The sequence below is a fragment of the Telopea speciosissima genome, chromosome 3, assembly GCF_018873765.1.
Source record: "Telopea speciosissima isolate NSW1024214 ecotype Mountain lineage chromosome 3, Tspe_v1, whole genome shotgun sequence".
Classification (NCBI taxonomy): Eukaryota; Viridiplantae; Streptophyta; class Magnoliopsida; order Proteales; family Proteaceae; genus Telopea; species Telopea speciosissima.
Window position 1 is genome coordinate 3,196,555 of NC_057918.1, and position 19,005 is coordinate 3,215,559.

Consider the following 19,005-nt stretch of genomic DNA (forward strand, 5'->3'; position numbering starts at 1 on the left):
AAATTATAGTTATTAAAAATGAATTATTGAACAAATCAATAACATAACACATGATAAGGTCAGCAGCCACCAGCCAAGACTGTATTGGAGAGCATAAACTTGTAAACGCACAGAAGTGGGGGGGGGGGGGGGGAAGACTCTTCTGGGTATGGTAGTGAAATAGTTGGGTATCCAAATGGCATATTGTTGTGTGACAGGAAGTGACAGAAAAGAATAATCTCTTTTGCTTGTTAATAGTGTGTGTGTGTGTGTCGATATCACTATTCCTGCAACCTTATTTCCTTCCCCCCCCCCCCTCTTTCTGATTTGTATATAATTGTTAAAGTATTATGATATCACACATTGAATCATTTTTCTTGGACAATTGTCACAATTCCAACTTGTCCTGCTTTTTGGATCACTTCAACTTCTTTTCTCTTTAGCAGTGTAATGAGATCCGAAAGACAAATACCAACCTGGTTGTGATTGGGAAAATGACTGGATAATGACAAAGAAGACTTTGATAATGACGTTGATGATGATGAGGCTGACAATGCAGAGGAGTCAGAAGGTGATGAGTTCTAACAGGAAACCAGTTAATTGAAGCAATTAAAAAGGTTATATTATGCAATCTCTAAATTTAATCCTTGTAGTCTGTGTTGCTGAGGCGGGTGATAGGTCTAAATTTAATGCATGACCCTTTTGTTAGATGTGTACAACCTCATTACTTATAGGTCACTCATCTTGTTGAAGCAGAATATGAGCTTTGTACATATCATTATGTTCAAGCATTCTGTAGCATTTCAATAATTGTTTGCATCTGTAAGTATAGCAGGCTTTTTTTTGCAAACTTGTCAGGGCTGCTTGATCATTCAGGGTGACTAAAACTGATTGTGCTCATCTTGCTTCTATGACCTACGGTTCATGTGGTCCCAATATCTCCTGACATCTCATATTCGGAGGATTGGAAACACTACTGTGTTGGATTCATTATGAAAATTTTACCTCATAGTAGAAAATTTTGATTATCTTTTGGTCCCTGCAAATGGAAAGTGAATTAGGGATCACCGAAAGTTCACAGGCACTGAAAAACCATAAAGAAGCTCAGATATGTGGGTTCCACAGATTTTCCATTTTGTTCTAGTTGATTTCAGTCTGTAGCTATTATTTGCAAAAGGTTGAATTAGTCCAGGCTAGTTCAATAAGAATAGAATTGGGAGCAGGGCACTGAGGTGTTAAGACATGACATGGGGGTTATGAATTGGTTTAGCTATATGGATTGAATATTGTGGGCATTCACCATTATCCTTTTTGATGAATAATGCTAAGAATGTGGTCCTGCAAAAGCAAACCCTAACTAATATGGACCAAAACCTCAACAACCCATTTTCAACGCTGCCAAACTACCGAGGATGAACCCCACTGCTCCATTCTAATGTTGCAGGGCATTTTTTGAAACCTTATGTTGAAGTTAAGTTGATCACCACTTCGCCATGTTATGAGTGCATAGCTTCGTTCTCATGATAATAAGCGTGCCATTTCTCATAGGAGGCAGTTTTACTTTATCTATGTCGAAAGAGGTATTCTTTCATTGTGGGCATTGATTGGGGTGTGTGTGTGCAATGCATGTTATAAACGAGGGAGGGGTATTTTGGACTTTCAACTAGTAGGTAGGGAAGTATTAATGGCGGTTAGATCGTGGGTTTTACTTCTCCCACAGTGGACAAAAACTTTCTCCTTTGTCATATATATATAGACGTCCTACGTATGGTTATGGCACCACAGGGATTATAGACCACCTTTTATGTCGACTAGGCAACAGACCTTTCCTCTCTTTTCACTTCCATTCCATGTTTAAAAACTTGGAATCGGATACAGGATCAGTCTTCTTTGATGCCAATTCAAATTGTTCTGGAAACAATTAGAAATCATTCAGATTTAGTTGGAATTGGTCCAACTCATTCGGATTTTGTGATTAAAGAATTGGGATCAATCAGAATTAATGTTGATCTGATATTTAGAGCTCTGCAACCCTCTTATACAGTTCAACACAATGATACTTAGAAAGTTCAAGAAGTTCAAATAGATCAGCTAGTTTCTGGCCAGTTCATCAGATTGTTCTGTAGTATAGAAGACCTGGATCAATCCAAATAAGAAGGTAGGTTTCCTATAGGAAGATAATTGAGTTTTTAGAATCTGGTATCCTTTGTCCCCAGCTCTATTTGGTCCCTCTTTCATACCATTCCGCAGCAACATTAAGAGGTTGTTGAATCTGTCAAAACCAAGTTTCATCAAATCAATTTGCTGTGGTAATGTTCAGTCTTCCTCTGTGGTAATTCCAAAGGAAAGTTGTGTGTGTCGATACATCATTTGTATTACTTGTTTCTACTGTTTATTCTGTGGACTAGTGTTTTAAATGGAGTTGTCTTCAGCAAGGGAATCAAATAAAGAGAGATGGTAACCTATGGAGGAGATCAAGTTGGTATTCCTCTGGTCATTGGTCAGTTATCATCTCTTTTCCCTATCAGTGGAATGAAAATAAATGGAATCCTCTGCCACTCCAAATTGAATCAAGGCTCTTAAAGAGGACAGTGGGGAGATGGAGGGATGGATATTGGATGTGTAGTTGCAGTGGCTGACAAAGCCCTCAATCCAAAATCATCAGCCAATATTGCTAGAGACAATATTATTTGTGATCCTAGTCATTGTTATGTGATTCCAAATCATGGTTTATATTGTTTAATTTTTAAAAAAAAAATTATTTGAGGTTTCTAACTCCTGATGCAGTCAAGAAGTTAATCACTATTATAGATTTCCTTGTCAGTCTTAGCACTGGATAAGAGATTAAAGGCCATTATTTTTTCTTCTTATAAATTCCTTGGACAAGTTTGCCGCCCACTAGTGCTACTGAGAGTGCTAGTATTTTGTATAGGAAAAGGAAACCTACCTTCTAAGATTCTGTTGCAGTAGCTAGTGAGAATACGAAGATGGAAGGGAAGAGTTGTTGTGGATCCTATTCCTCACCATGTGGAGTAACAACAAGGACAACAGTGAAGAAGGAGGAAACCAAGATCAATCCACAGCAAGAAACTTTTAAGGAGGCCAAAGATAACATTCCTTGTGGAACTACTGCTGCTGCTGGTCTGGTGTCTCCTAAAATTGAAGAAAAAACTTCAGTTGAAAATGGTGACCTGGTTAGAGGTAACCAGTGCTAGGTAAGCCACAACAGTGGAAGAGGGAGTGTTTGGGGAAGCAGCAATTGGCGTAAGAAGGAGAAGAGGAGTCGAAGTCAGAAGCGTTTTTAGTGGCCCCAACGAACTGGCCATAGCAGCAGATCTTGTCACGTAGTAGTTTATAAGGATAGAGGGGGTTAGTGGATCACGGTGGTTACAAATTATTTGATACCTTAGGAAACTCCATCATTTTTTTTGTTCCATATTATTGTCATAATCATGATGTGAAGAGTTATCACATTGTTTATGTTTTCATCTCCCATTTAAGTCTCATCTGTTTTGGCAGAAAAGAAACAACATTAAAATGGAACAAAAGGAAAAATATGTTCTATGGCAGATTTGTTCTGCAACTTGAGATATTGGAGAAAACTAAACAGGTAGAGCTAACTGTCAACCTTTCTCATCCTTAATTACCTATTTATTTACCTTTATTTATTGGGTCCCATAGAAGCATTTTATTATCTTTAACAGCTAGTCTTTATTTTCTTGCATGAATTTTAGTTAACCTTTTCATATAAATAAAAAAGGTCTCTCCTCGTACACATAGTAGAGGCCTTGGGAATATGACAAGTCCTAGTCTCAGTGATTATGACTTCAATCTCCTGGATATGATGATCAATCACATGCTGAAAAATGCATTATCAATGTATAATTGTTGTCCGTGTTGAAAGTATGAGTTACTGCGTTCCTGCAACTCTGAGTTGCCCATTCAGATCTAGGATTTGTCTATTCAGATCTAGAACTTCTTCCACAGACGAGAGGAGATGATTTGTTGTATTAAGTGCAATGTGCTCTTGATCGGGTGAAACAAAAGCGGCCGCCAGAACACTGAAGGCATCATAGATTGGTCGAGGACCATAGGAGCTATAAACATGCGGAACGAATGATTCATAGAACTCCGGCGGATGATCGACAATAACAGTACGACAGGTTGTCTCAGAGGCCGGCGGAAGACCGACCGAGTCATAGATCGCCGATGGAAGACCGACCGAGCCATAGATCGCCGACGGAAGACTGACTGTAGAAGTACGAGCTTTGGTCTCAGTGGCCGTCGGAAGACCGACTGTAGAAGTACGAGCTGTGATCTCAGTGGCCGGTGGAAGACCGACGGAGCCATAGATCGCCGGCGTACTTCAGTCACTATTGGCTACTGATATTATGGGTCCTGATGCCTATAGAAATGCACGTATGTGATCTATAACTTTGTAACCTTCTAGTTTCTGTCCAAAAACAATTACTGTGTAGTGTATGTATACTATGGCTTTGTTATTCTTTTTCTTTCTGATTTATGGAAAAGGAGAGTTGGTCTCTACCATGGGGAGGAGAGCACCCATTGGATCTATTCTCTACCATGGGGAGGAGAGCACCCAGTGGATCTATTAGGTGAAGACAGGATTGGATCTTAAGTTTGGGTTCCTTAACATTCAGACTTTGCCACTTGGGCAATGCCGCAATGTGGCATATCACAGTATTGCACATTTGCACTTATACTTGAAAAATGAAGGACCTATAGCATAATTGCCAAAATTCCTTAGTGTCTGTTTTTTTTTTTTTTTGGGGGGGGGTGGGGGGGGGGGGGGCCTTGTTTCCAAGTAAAAATCTTGTACAAAGTAAATTTTCAAGTAAATCTAATTTAAAACTCCATTACACCCCCCTCCCCACCCCAAAAAAAAAGGAAGCCCAACTGTTGCATGTGAGCTTCAATAAAAGCCCAAGTCTCTTTTTTTTTTTGTTTTTGGTTGAACCAATGCTCTCTCTGTTAGGAAGGGTTTCAAACAGAGGAATCAAAGACTCTCTCCCTCAAATTGTTTTATAGTAGCAAACCTTCATCAGCTTAGCTCCTCCTTGTTCTTTGTTTGGGAGGGTTTCCAATGGAGGAAACAAAGATAGTATTTACGACGAAAACAGAAGAACATGAAAGAAATAAATTGCATCACAAGGACTCCTTTCCAAAGTTCTAAACCAACATAGCAATGATCCTTGTTCATACATTCATACTTCATGAGGGGGCTGTTTATCAAGTAGAAGCACAAGTATTGGATCAGCAAGAGCCCAATTTCAAACCCTTGCTGAGGAGGACTAGAATTAATTTGTAAACAAGGACATGTGCAAGCATGTATTCATCCAATCAGTTTAGATCATCTTCAAGTTAATATAAGAAGGAAATGATTTTAGTTAGAAAATTCTAAAACTGATGATCTCTTGAAGGGTTGAACCACACCCAAAAATAACCCAGTTTTAAAAAATTCTTTTATTTGGATGGAAAATCAGAAAATTCGAAGTTAGAAATACTTAAAGAAGATAAAGACAATTTCTAGATTTTCATTTTTCATTTATATTAGGTTTGTAAGAAGTAAATATTCCAACATAGTTTCGTCTAAGACCTATGCCAATCCTGCGTGCACGTTTGTCCATATAAATAGGAAAAATGGAAGCATGTTATAGTACTTCTATAAAACCCAATTTTTTTTTTGTTGTTATTATAATATTTTTATAAGTCAAGTTGATTCTTCTTTGTTGTAGTTTTTATAATATTTTTATAAGTCAAGTTGTTTCTTCTATGATACTAATTGATTTAACTGCACAATACATGCTTGTAAACAACCATAGTTCACTTTACAAGACAACCATTACGCTACATGATCCACACTTATATGATTTTTTATATATAGACAAAACAAACTAATCATGTTTTGTTTTTGTCTAATTGTTTGATTACTTGGATGAGTTATTACAGTATAAAACTAATTAAAGCAGATCCATGATCATCCGCGATATGCCACTTTTGATGAATAGTAACTAATTAATCCTGATGTGTGTTGGATTAAAATTCCTTATTCTGTTTTTATTGAAATCCTTTTCTCTAAAGAAGTTATTAAGGTGTTTTTTTTTCTATATTCAGTGAATCTAAGTAGCTTGTTAAGGAACCTAATTATGTAGTTGTAATGTTATGGTCTTATGAATAGCATACACTTTTTTAATTTTTTGAAAAGGGTGTTTGCACTTTGCATCTCATAAGGCAATAATCCTTACAAAGACAGCATGGTTTGGATTACTTATAATTTTTTCTTCCTTTTTTCGTGCAAGCATGTTTAAGCTATTAATACTGTAATTATGTGTTAAACAGAATAATTACATGAGCAACAAGACAACAGTTGTTAATAAGATGACATCTTAATTTTTCTTTCTTAAAAAAAAAACAAAAAAGAAGAGGTGGGGTTGAGATTGATGATCGGTCTCTACCATTCCACCTTAAAAGTCCTTTTCATCCTTCCTCAGTTGCTAAGTCAACAAGAAAAGTTGAGAAACTTGGCATCATTGACTTATATGAAATGAAATGCTTAATTAGTAATAATCTTATGAGCTATTGTCTTTCTCAAATGGAATCCTTAAAAACTATGGTTAGGGCGGCTTGAAATAATTATAATGATACAAACCTTTGCTTGTTATCATCTTAATCTGACTCTTCCAAAACTCATAAAACAAAGATTGGTATGTCTGTCTCTGAAGGGGCACTATTTCGTCATCATATTGTTTATATTCGACCGCGACAATGTAATCCCATATAAGCAAGCTTTGTTATTGGACTAATTTGCTATTATTAAGTTTCACACTAACTAGTATTAGTACTAGTAGGGCTCACTCTCTTACATTAAACATATCATATATGGTGTTAACTAGGGTTTCCACAAGAAAATTAACAACTAAAATTGGTAGCGATTATAACAAGTACCGCTAATTAGTTGACGAGTGTGCGAACCGATTGCTTCTATTTTTTTTTTCTTCTTTCAAATCATTGAATCTAATTTTTTTCAGTCAAAGTTCATCTACCATATATATCAAGTAGGTTGGCAAGAGTATGACTGATTCATTTTTCTTTGATCAATCTTCCTTTAGAAATCTAATGTGTCCTATAATTAATCAACAGAGCGATACATATTCCTACTGAATATTGCAACTTGTAAAAGTAATAAGTCCCGAGTCAGTATGCAGTCTTACCTCCGCTTCGTAGAGAGGCTGTTTCCCGACTCAAACCCACGCCCAATTAAACTCCTTAATTAGACTTCACATTTAGGGTGTAATTCCGTATAATTAGTATAATTTACGAGTTAAGCTAATGATATTGATTACATCCTAAATATGAAGTCTTATTAAGGAGTGTCTCCAATTTGGGTCATGCCGTGAGACAAACTACTAGGTGTTAGGGGATGTGAAGGCAACCTGCTTCAAAAAATATGAATGGTGATTATTATATATGCTCCTAAAAGGAAGATTAAATCATATCTACAAATTTTTTTGTTCTTCCTTGTAACTTAACTTAAAAAGCACTTATTTAGAATCAGGGTGACTGTTATTGTCTATGTATGTTTTCATGAAGAGAAGCGCGTATAATACTAAGGTTTTTTTTTTATTTATTGTTGTAATTGTATCTCATCGGGGTATTACTCAGATGTTAATCTTGAGGGTTTTAGTTTCGTCACGATGTCTAATGAAGTATAACGCTTAACTATTTACCACATGACAATACATGGCAAGTCCATGTGATAAAAGGACCAAGCAAGCATCTCATTGGTACAATTTCAACTTAAAATGAGTAGGGGAAGTAGCTAAAGTTACAAAAGTTGTCATTTTGTATTTTATATTTATCTCTATTTGATTACATTTTGGAAATTTTATTAAAACTTTGAATCAGAGTTTGAGCAATTTTTCTTATTTTGGATTAAAATGTGACCATTGAGATGTATGTGAGGCATGATTTGAGGTATCGGATCGGATCGGCCAATTTTGGCGATACTGATCTGATCCGATCCAGCTGTACGAACAGGGGGAAAAATGTAAAAAAAAATTAGTTTTTTTTATTTATAAGAAAACAGGGACAAAAGTGTCATCTTTGCCCGAGTTTGGGCTATCCTGATCTGTATCGACCGATCCAATTCCAATCCGATCCGATCCAACTGATACCGAGATCACAAACCATCATGTGAGGTCCTCTATCGCATGGACTAATCCATACACTTCACTAGGTGTAGTGACAGGCTAGAAGGATACCCTATTTAAGGATTACTCATGTGACAACCCCAGTAACTAATGATCAAGATTAAAAAATGGAAATCTTTTTAAGGATTCCTCATGCTCTTCTCTACCAAACCAACCCCTCCATAATTATGAACACATACACCTGCACCTCCCATGCACCTTTCCCTTTAGTTGAGGCATGAAGGAGTGGATTTGTATTCCACCAGCTCCACATCTTAGAACTTATCCAAATTCTGTATGAATCATGACATCTTTCTTTATCACTTACAGAAAATAAAGATTTTTGCTTGGCTTGTTATGTCCCACACTAGAAGTCTTTTGAGTCTTGGCTTGATCAGAAGCAAACTTTTGCACTCCCCCCATCTCACAACTACCAAGTGAAAAAGGAAGAACAAGTACATGATTATGATGATGATGATGATGAATAAGATACCCTTGGACCTTGGTCGCCATTAGATATTATTGCCTACCTCATTCTCATCCTCACCCCACAAGTTCATCGACAGCTGCTTAATCGTGTCAATTGGTTTGGTTTCGAGTTTTTAGTTCGGATTCAGTTTGGTTCATAATACAATATGTACGAATCAAAATCAAACAGAATTAAAAATGTTTAATTTTATTCGGTTCATAAATGCTCTATAATTGGGTTTTAAATGGAATTAACCTGCTAAAGCAAAGTGAAAAAAATTACAACGTCATGAAGGAATTTGGATCGTCTACAGCCTGGCTGACTGTAGCAGCCATAGCAGCGCCCTAATGAGGCGCGGTCATTGCGCCGCTCCTCATTAGTTTGCTGCTATGGCTGCTACGGGCAGCAGGCTGTAGACAATCCTGATCAATCATGAAGATACATTTTCATGTACAATGTCAAATATGGTTTCTTTCACCTTTTTAACACAACTCAATCAAGAAAATCATAGTAGATAATTTCACGCAACTCAACAAAGACACCTGATTGTAGGGTTTAGTAAGTATGGTGGTTTTTAAACCTTGGGTGGTCATATATACGAGGGCAGCACGAACTGATATTCTGGTCAAACCCGGCCAATACCATCTCTCATATATATATATATATACATAGTATAATAGATCGAAAGGCTGGAGTTACGCCAACTCACCCTTTTTTTTAGTAGTCATATTTCTTTGCACATTTTTTTTGGGTATTTTCAGCAACCCAAAGTTTGATCTAGATTTGTATTTTTCTCATTTTTATTTTCCTTTTGCTTTATTTTGTTGAGATGTTAGGAGCTATATATAGAGCTATAGTTCTACATCGGTTTATGAATTTGTTTAGATCCTGAGTGCTTTTATATACCTGAGGGTTTTTTTTTCATCTAATGCCTTTGGTTTTGGGTTGGGGATCCAGATCTTCTACAGCGCAGGCTGCCCGTCCTACTGTGCTACGCAGACACAAGGCGGCGCGCATTGACCGCCTTACCCCTGCCCCAGCGCCATGCCCGAGCGGGGGTAAGATAATCAATGTGCACCGCCTTGTGTCTGCGTAGCACAGACAGGACAAGGTAGCGCGCTGTAGAAGATCTGTGTTGTTTGGGTTGGACCCTCCAACATAGTATTACAGACTAGAGAGCTTAGGTCTATTTGGAGTCTTCCCTAAAATGTGTGTCTATATCTAGAATCAGGTATGTCGAAGCCACATGTGAGGGGGATTGTTGAGAATATTGAGAGTTATAGAACTATAATCCCACACCAATTTGTTTAGTTCCTTGGTGCTTTCAGATACTCGAGGACTCACGTATGAATATTTGAGACCCTAACCTACTTCTCATCAAAATTTGGATTTAACTTAATTTGTCGAGCTGGTCGTGGAAATCCAAAGGCGGTGGAAGGTGAGGGGAACCTTTTCCCTTTTTTACTTTGTAAAATATCATCATAATTTAATAAGGGAAAAATAAGTTTACCATGCAGCCAGAGTGTACCATCGCCTTCACACAGGTTTTTCTTATTATGTTTTCTTTCCTGTGCGGGATCCCATATAGATGATGCCATTCTTCGTGCCACTATTGGTATAATGTGAGAGATTCTCCACTATCCCTCTCCCTTCTAATAAATTATAGGAAAAAGAAAAAATGGGTTCATAATTTATAGGAGTCAGGATGAATCTACCCTCAACAAAATGCACCCATTTGATTTGAATTTGGAACCATGCGTGATGGAAGACCCACCAGATGAGAATCAATTCTATTAATTTTTTTGATTTTTGGCTTTTTGAGTGTGGTTACTGTTGCGTGTGAAAACCTCCGGTGCTTGGTTCGCCCGTGAATGAACCTGCAAAAACCAAGCAATGAGCTCAAGAGGGCCGGTGTGGCTCCGGCCTAGGACTCTCCGATGCTCAAGTCAGGTCTTCAACGCGACAGCGTAACTGCGTACTAAAAAGCCAGATGTGGAATAGAGCTCCATACCTGGGTATTTATAGAGTAAGGAGGAGATGAGACGGTTGGGAGAGTCCTAGTATGGTAGGAGTCCTTCTTTCGGAAGGTTCTCTCGCGTAGAGCGGAGTGGAGAGTTATTTTCGGGGTCGGACTCTTATTAAGGTAAGAGTCCATGTAGAGTGTGATTCTGTGTTGCGCTGGGATCGTGGCTCGGTCCTTATCCCGTGATTCCCGGGATGTGCTGACTTGGCCCGGAGATCCCCGGTGGGGTGCTATGGGAGTCTCAATGGAGGAGGGCTCGGCCTACGAGGTCGGCCCGAGAGGAGGTTGGTCTCGGCCATGAGGTCGGCTAGGAGTCCCTGGCTGACCCGTATAATCTCGGCCTCAGTCGCCGAAAAGCTCGCACAAACCAGGCTTTGTCAGGTGACTTATCGGATATGGGGTCGGCCCAATTTCCTGCTCGGCCCAACTCGGTTCCCGGACTGAGGTCGGGTCGGCCACGTGGCAGCCTCCGATAGGTGGGGTGTTTTATGCCTCATCACAGGCCCCCCCACTCATCAGGTGTCGGCTCGGCGCTGATGAGTGAAATTCCCGGGGCGCTTGTCGGGAAGAATCTTGCGGTTGAGCCGAGATTATTTACTGCTCCGGATTTGACGCTGCACGATCTGACGGTTGGGCGTCAGTGTCACGTCAGCAGTCATTATGGCGGGCTCGGGAATTCGAAAAGTCCTTTGATCTGGGCCGTTGGATCATGTTGAGCTCTGGTCGACCGTTGGATCAGTAGGACCCAAGGATTATAAATAGGTGACTCCTAACTATTCATTCTTCACTGCTTTAAGTTATTGACTTCTCGGCAAGTTTGGATCCGTCACCTCGGTAGATCTCGTCGCTTGCTTGCTCAGACTTCTCGGCAAGTTTGGGTCCGTCAACTCGGTAGATCTCGGTAGACTTCTCGGCAAGTTTGTCCGCGATCGACTCGGCCGAAGCTTCGTTCGTGATCAACTCGGCTGTCGTTTCATTCCCGCTCGGCTCTTCTTCAACCGAGTAAGTCTTCTCCGCCCAAAGATGTCGGGTTTGTAGTAGTCCTATGGGCGAATCGCTCGCCAGGGCGGCAGAGGGCACTAGTCCGAGCCGAGAACTCCCCATTCGCTCTCCCACCATAGACCTGTTGGGCTCGACATCAGATGAGCCCGACGTAGTGGAGCTTCGTCAGGCCGAGGTGGCCGAGCCCCCGCTACCCATGGAGTCGACGACGCGGCCCAATCCACGTACCCGCATCCGGGCCGAGAACTCCGGGTCGTCCTCATCCGGATGAAGAGTCAAGTGAGGAAGATTCGCCCGAGGTGGGGGCTGGCTCGGTCGGCTCGTCTACCGACGCCCCGAGCCCGAGGAGGGTAGTGTCGGATCTTTCCGAGCATGATGACGGAGGCCGACTCGACTATCCGAGGACGACCTACGCCATCCCCGAGGACATTCAGCTCCGAGTTCCTAATCCCGGGAGATGGCCCGCTTCATCGTGCCCGGCGAGGTGGCTCAGCACGAGACGCCCTTCAAGTACGGGTTTCGGCTCCCCGTTCTCACTGGTGGACCGGATCTTGGACCACTTCCACTGCCCCCGGTCACCTGGTGCCGAACTCTTGGCTGGCCATGTATGGCTTCTACTCTTTGTTCTGCGAGATGGGCCAAGGTGCGAGCGTGGCGCTTTTTCTCGGCTCTTCTTCCTGAAGAAGTCTCCTGAGAAGGGCTGGTACTACTTCTGCCGCCGATCCGGGAAGAGTGCGGCTCTAGGCGGCCACAAATTTCTGGTCGGCACGCCGACCTTCAACAAGTATTGGAAGCCTCGCTTTTTCTTCGCTTCCATTCCCAACAGCCCTCTCCGAACCGAGTGGAAGGAGATGAACCTGAATTACGTCAATAGGGTACTACCCCTGACCGAGAACGAGATGACCTCGCTCGAACTGATCCCCCGGCGTCCGCCCTTCGATGTCCTCCAGCTTCAGGACGAGGGGTTTCTCCAGAGTTGGCATATGACCCCGGGTAGGAGCCCTAGCCGAGCCTGTCTTTGTTGTCCGAGCTGACCTCTTTACTTAGCTTTCTTTTCTTGTTCTGACACGTTTTTTGTGTTTTCGATTTCTCTTGCAGTGGTCGGCCACATTCCTCCTATGGACACAGCTCGGCTACGGGCCGAGATCATCGCAGACAGGAGGAAGAAAAATTCAGAGAAGAAACCCCGGGGCGAGTCCTCCAAGGCCTCCAAGGGAAAGGGGGTGATGCCGGGACCATCGGATGCGGTGGTCGGCCTGGAGGCCGAGAAGAACACGGGTCAGGCCGTGTCTCCGAGGAAGGGGAAAGGCCGAAAAGGCGAGAGGAGCCCGCCGAGAGACATTAAACGCCAAAAGCTCTCGGTTAACCTGACAAGTGGTGGCCTTCCGCCCGTGGCCTCCCCCACCAACATCTCCCGATACGTCCTGGGGAGGGCTTCGGCCAACAACGTCCCTGTGAGGCCGACCTGGCGCCTCTTCCCGGGGGACTCGGCCTTGACGTCGGCCGCTCACGCCAAGGAGTGGCTGGATGCCAGTCGGCTCCCAGCCGACAAGGAGAAGCTCGAGGCGCTGTCCGACCCCGAGCTCCTCTCCACCCTATTTCAAGACTTCAATATGGTAAGTTTCCTTGTCGGCTCTTGCCTATGATCTGATATGTTTAGTTTATCCTGATTCTTTGTTCTCATGCTTTTTTGTAGGGGTTCGCCAAAGCAGTGGAGACCATGCTCCGCTTCGAGCGGCTCCTGACCGAGAACTATTCCTTGGACGTCCAGTGCAAGAAGGCTTATCAGGACGCCCAGGATGCCGTTCAGAGGAGTCGGGAGACCCAAGAGAAGCTCACCGCTACTGAGGCCGAAGTGGAGAGCTCTCAGGCCGAGGTGGCCAGGCAGAGAGAGAGGGTCCGGGCTCTGCAGGCTCGGCTCGTCGAGGTGAAGGAGAAGGCCAAGGAAGATCTGGCCACGGCTCGGAGCGCGGCGATTAGCGACTATCTCCACTTGGAGGAGTACGCCAATATCTGCCACGAGATCAGGAAGCCTCCCTTCGCCGAAGGTTTTGAAGCTGGCCGAGCTGAGCTTTTGGCCGAGATCAAGGCCGCGTATCCTGATCTCAATCTCTCCCGCTTTGACGATGATGCGACTACTTTTGCAGGGGAGATGGGAGATGAGGAGGGAGCCGAGGTCACCCAAGCTCAGCCCACTGGAGGCACTGCTTGGCCGACGTCGTCCCTCTGGGAGGCGATCCTCAAGATCCTGGCTGCCGAGGCCCAACACCGTGGATGCCTCCGAGGGTGCCTCCAAGTCCCACGCCGAGGAGGCTGAGATGTAAAATTTTCTCTTTTTTTTTTTTTTTTTTTTTTTGTATGGGTGGGGCCGAGCTACCCCTTTTGTAACCGTGCCGATCAGTCGGCTTTCAATGAATAAACAACTTATTTTTGTCAAAATTTGTCTAAGTATTTGAACTCGGCGCCTTCAATATTCTTTTCCTTGCGTATTCTATTTTGTTTGTGGCCGAGCTGCCGAGTTGTTTCCCTAGCCGAGCTTAGGAACTCGTCTCTTTTTTATCCATGTTCCACGTTGTCGGCGGTTTCGGCCTTGCAACGCCCGAGGTCAATGTGATCCTCACCCTAGTTGTTTAATTCGCCTTTTCCTTCGATCCAATTGGAGAGGCTATCATATACGCGGACGCGTGGCCGAATATCCTTCCTGGCCGAGCCCAATGCCTTAGCTTAGTTTTGTACTTTGTTAGACTCGGCCAAATAAGAATGGCGGCCCTTGAGATGTCGGCCTGGTCTATGAGGACCGGTCTTACGACCCGGCTGACAACCTATGAGGGTCGGTCTTTGATGTCGGCCTGGTCTATGAGGACCGGTCTTATGACTTGGCTGCCGACCTATGAGGGTCGGTCTTTGATGTCGGCCTGGTCTATGAGGACCGGTCTTATGACTTGGCTGCCGACCTATGAGGGTCGGTCTTTGATGTCGGCCTGGTCTATGAGGACCGGTCTTATGACTTGGCTGCCGACCTATGAGGGTCGGTCTTTGGTGTCGGCCTGGTCTATGAGGACCGGTCTTATGACTTCGACTTGGGAGCTTGCCAATACGTTGAGTGTTGGAGAAAAGACTTTATTGAATCAAATGTCGGAACTGAAACCGAATACAATCATGTTCAATTATTGAAAAAACTTTTTCAAATTTTCCGAGTTCCAAGGTCTCGGTACCTTCTTGCCCCCCGGAGTCTGCAAGCGATATGTGCCAGGGCGAATTTGCTTGAAGACTATGTACGGCCTTCATTTGGTGCTAATTTTCCTTGTTGCCTCGGCTGAGATGCGCTGAGTTTTCGAGAACAAGGTCCCCTTGACGAAAATGCCGCTCTTTGACTCTTGAATCATAGTAGCTTGCTGTCTTTTGTTGGTACGCCGCGTTTCGGAGTAGGGCATTTTCTCGGACTTCATCGAGGAAGTCCAAATTGGCTCGCAGCCCATCTTCATAGGTCTTCTCATCGAAGTTGAGCACTCGGTATGATGAAGCCATAACTTCAACCGGTGCGAGGGCTTCGGTCCCATAAGCGAGGCGAAATGGACTCTCCCCGGTTGGAGTTCTTACAGTCGCCCGATATGCCCATAGGACGCTTGGGAGTTCTTCCACCCATCTCCCCTTGGCCTCATCCAACCTCCTCTTAATGCCGGCGAGTAATGTTCGGTTGGACACTTCTACTTGTCCGTTTGCTTGTGGGTGAGCGACCGAGATGGGTCGGAAGTCAATCTGGAAGTGTTCGCAGAATTCTCGGAAGGCTGGGTTGTTGAATTGCGCGCCATTATCAGTGATGAGAACTTTCGGTAGCCCGAACCGGTAGATGACCTTATCTCGAAAAAAAATTTCCATGTTCTTCTCGGTGATGGTGGCAAGGGGCTCGGCCTCGACCCACTTGGTGAAGTAATCGATCGCCACTACTACGTATTTTCTGTTTCCCGATCTTTGGGGTGAAATCTCCGAGAATGTCCATTCCCCACATAGCGAATGGGATTGGGCTCAGCATTGAGGTTAATTTTGTTGCTGGTCGGCTTGGGATTGGCGCGAACAGTTGGCACTTCTCACACGTCTTCACGTATTTCATGGCCTCTTCCTGCATTCTTGGCCAATAGAATCCTTGTCGAAATATCTTGTATGCAAGTGCTCGGCCGCCCATGTGACTCCCGCATATTCCCTCATGCACCTCGGCTAATGCATACTCGGCCCCCTTCGGTCCCAGACATTGGAGAAGAGGGGCCGAGATTGCCCTTTTGTAGAGTACTCCGTCGATCATCGAGTACTTGGAAGATCGGATCTTGACCTTCCTTGCTTCGTCTCGATTCCCCGGGAGCAGGTCATTTTCCAAGTAGTTGACAATGGGGTCCAACCAGGTCGGCCCATCCTCTTCAATGTGCTTTATGCTTTCGTCTTGTAAGGATGGCTTCTCCAATATTTCTATGTATACTGACCGGCTCAGATATTGGAGGTCGGCCTCGGCCAACCTAGATAAGGAGTCCGCAGCGGCATTCTCTTCTCTCGGTATTCGAGTCATCTCGAAGTGTTCGAGCTCGGAGATCAGATCTCGGGCTCGACCCAAGTATGCTATCATCCTTTCGTCTTTTGCCTCGTAGTCTCCGTTGACCTGGTTGACCACGAGTTGGGAGTCTCCTCGCACCTTCAACCGCTTTATGCCCATAGCTTTGCTGACTCGAAGTCCAGCTAGAAGGGCTTTATACTCAGCCTCATTGTTTGAGGCGGGAAACTTGAACCTTAGGGCATATTGGACCAGAAAGCCTTCGGGGCTTACAAGAATTAGGCCGGCCCCGCTTCCTCCGGAATTGCTTGAGCCGTCAACATTCATTGTCCAAATCGGGTCGGCCGTAGCCCCGACCTCTTCTACTGCCGTTTCTTCTCCAACCTCATGTTCGGGCCCCGTGCATTCAGCAATGAAGTCGGCCAGGGCTTGTCCTTTTATCGCCGTCCTCGGTCGATAGCTTATATCGTATTCACTTAACTCAACTGCCCAGGAAATCAGCCGTCCCAAAACGTCGGGTTTGTGTAATATCTTTTTGAGTGGCTGGTCGGTCAGTACCACAATCGGATGAGCTTGAAAGTACGGCCTTAGTTTCCTTGCAGCCGTGATTAGGGCGAATGCTACTTTCTCGAACCCGGAATACCTTGTCTCGGCATCAACAAGAACGTGGCTGACATAGTATATCGACCTTTGAGTTCGACTCTCTTCCCTGATCAACACCGCACTGACCGCTACGGGAGTGGCGGCTAAGTAGACTTGAAGCTCCTCTTTTGGTTCAGGTCGGCTGAGAAGAGGTGGGTTCTCCAAATATTTCTTCAGCTCTTCAAAAGCTTCTTGGCATTCGGATGACCAGATAAAATCTTTCGGGTTCCGTATATTCTTTAGGGCCTTAAAAAAATGGTAGGCACTTGTCGCCCGATCTCGACATGAATCGCGCCAACGCCGCCACACGTCCGTTTAGCCTTTGTACTTCTCGGACCGTCCTTGGAGGACTCATCTCTTGGATTGCTCTGATTTTTGCCGGGTTGGCTTCGATGCCTCTGACAGAGACCATGAAGCCGAGGAACTTTCCCGAGGTCACGCCGAATGCACACTTGGCGGGATTCAACTTCATCTGGTTCTTCCTCAATACGCCGAAGGCTTCTTCCAGGTCGGCCAAGTGGGACTCGGCCTTCAAACTTTTCACCAACATGTCGTCAACGTAGACTTCCATGTTCTTTTCGATCTGCTCGCGGAATATATAGTTCACGAGGCGCTGGTATGTCGCTCCGGCGTTCTTCAATCCGAACGGCATGACCTTGTAGCAGAAATTCTCTTGGTCGAGTTCGGAAGGCCGTGTACGACTCGTCCTCCTCATGCATCATGATTTGGTTGTACCCGATACGCATCCATGAAACTCAGCAACTCGTGACTGCCGTGGCGTCGATCAAGAGGTCGATCCGAGGTAATGGGTACTCATCTTTGGGCAGGCCTTGTTGAGGTCGGGTAGTCGACACACATTCTCCACTTCCCGTTCGGTTTAGGGACCATGACGACGTTAGCCAACCAGGTCGGGAATTTCTCTTCTCGGATGAATCCTGATCGGCGAAGCTTCTCTACCTCTTCTTTGATTGTAGTTTTCCGATCAAGTGCGTAGTTTCTTCTCTTCTGCCGGATTGGTTTTCGACCCGAATCCACATGGAGTCGGTGCTCAGCTATATGTCTGGGTATGCCCGACATGTCAGCGGCCGACCAGGCAAAGACATCGGCGTTCGCTTTTAAGAAAACTCCGAGCCGCCTTCTTTGATCTTTATTTAGTAGTGATCCGAGCTGGACCACCTTGGTTGGGTCATCTTCGCTGAGATGAAGTGGGGTCAAGTCTTCCACGGGTCGCCCTCTTCTCTCGATAAGCTCATCCCGCTGATCCTCGGGGAGATGTTCGACGCACATGGCCATTCCTCGAACATTACCCTTATTTTGCTTGACGAAGGTCGCGTAGCACTCTCGTGCCTTCTTTTGGTCGCCTCGGACCTCGCCGACACCGTTCTTGGTGGGGAACTTCATCTTCAAGTGAGTCGGGGAGATGATGGCCTGGAGGGCGGTCAATGACGGACGGCCGAGTATGGCGTTGAAAGCCACTACCGACCGTACCACCATGAATTTGACTGGGATCGTCGCCTGGCAGGGAGCTTGCCCAATTGTGACTAGTAGATCGATCGAACCCTTGATAGTCGCGGCCGCTCCTGAGAACCCGTGAAGCGAGGTTCCTTCGGGCTTAAGCGCTTCGTCGCCGAAGCCGAATTGTCGGTACGCTTCCAATGACATAAGGTCCACGGATGCGCCGGTATCGACCAATACACGGTGTACGGGTCTGTTCGCAATTTCTACCTGCACCACTAAAGCATCGTCATGAGGTAAACTTATACCTTCGAGGTCGGCTTCCGTGAATGAAATCGTCACCGCCGGCTTGAGTTTCTTGGCGGGCATCTCGGCTACTCCGACAAAGCGAGCGTTTGCCTTAGCCTTTCGAGTACCCTTTTGCCCGGGCCCCCCGAGGATAGTGTATATGGGGGCTCCCTTGTCATTGCTCGGCCCGGATCCGTCCTCCTTCTTCTCGGCTCGGACCTTGTCATCGTCTCTTTCAACTCGCCTGGTTTCGGCCTTAGGCTCGGCTCTTCTTTGATCTCGGTCGTCCGGCCGCCGACCTCCACGATCTTCTCGGCCTCCTTTGACATATCTCTTCAAGTGGCCCGCTTTTATCAGCTCTTCGATTTCTCTTTTCAGATGATAACAATCTTCGGTG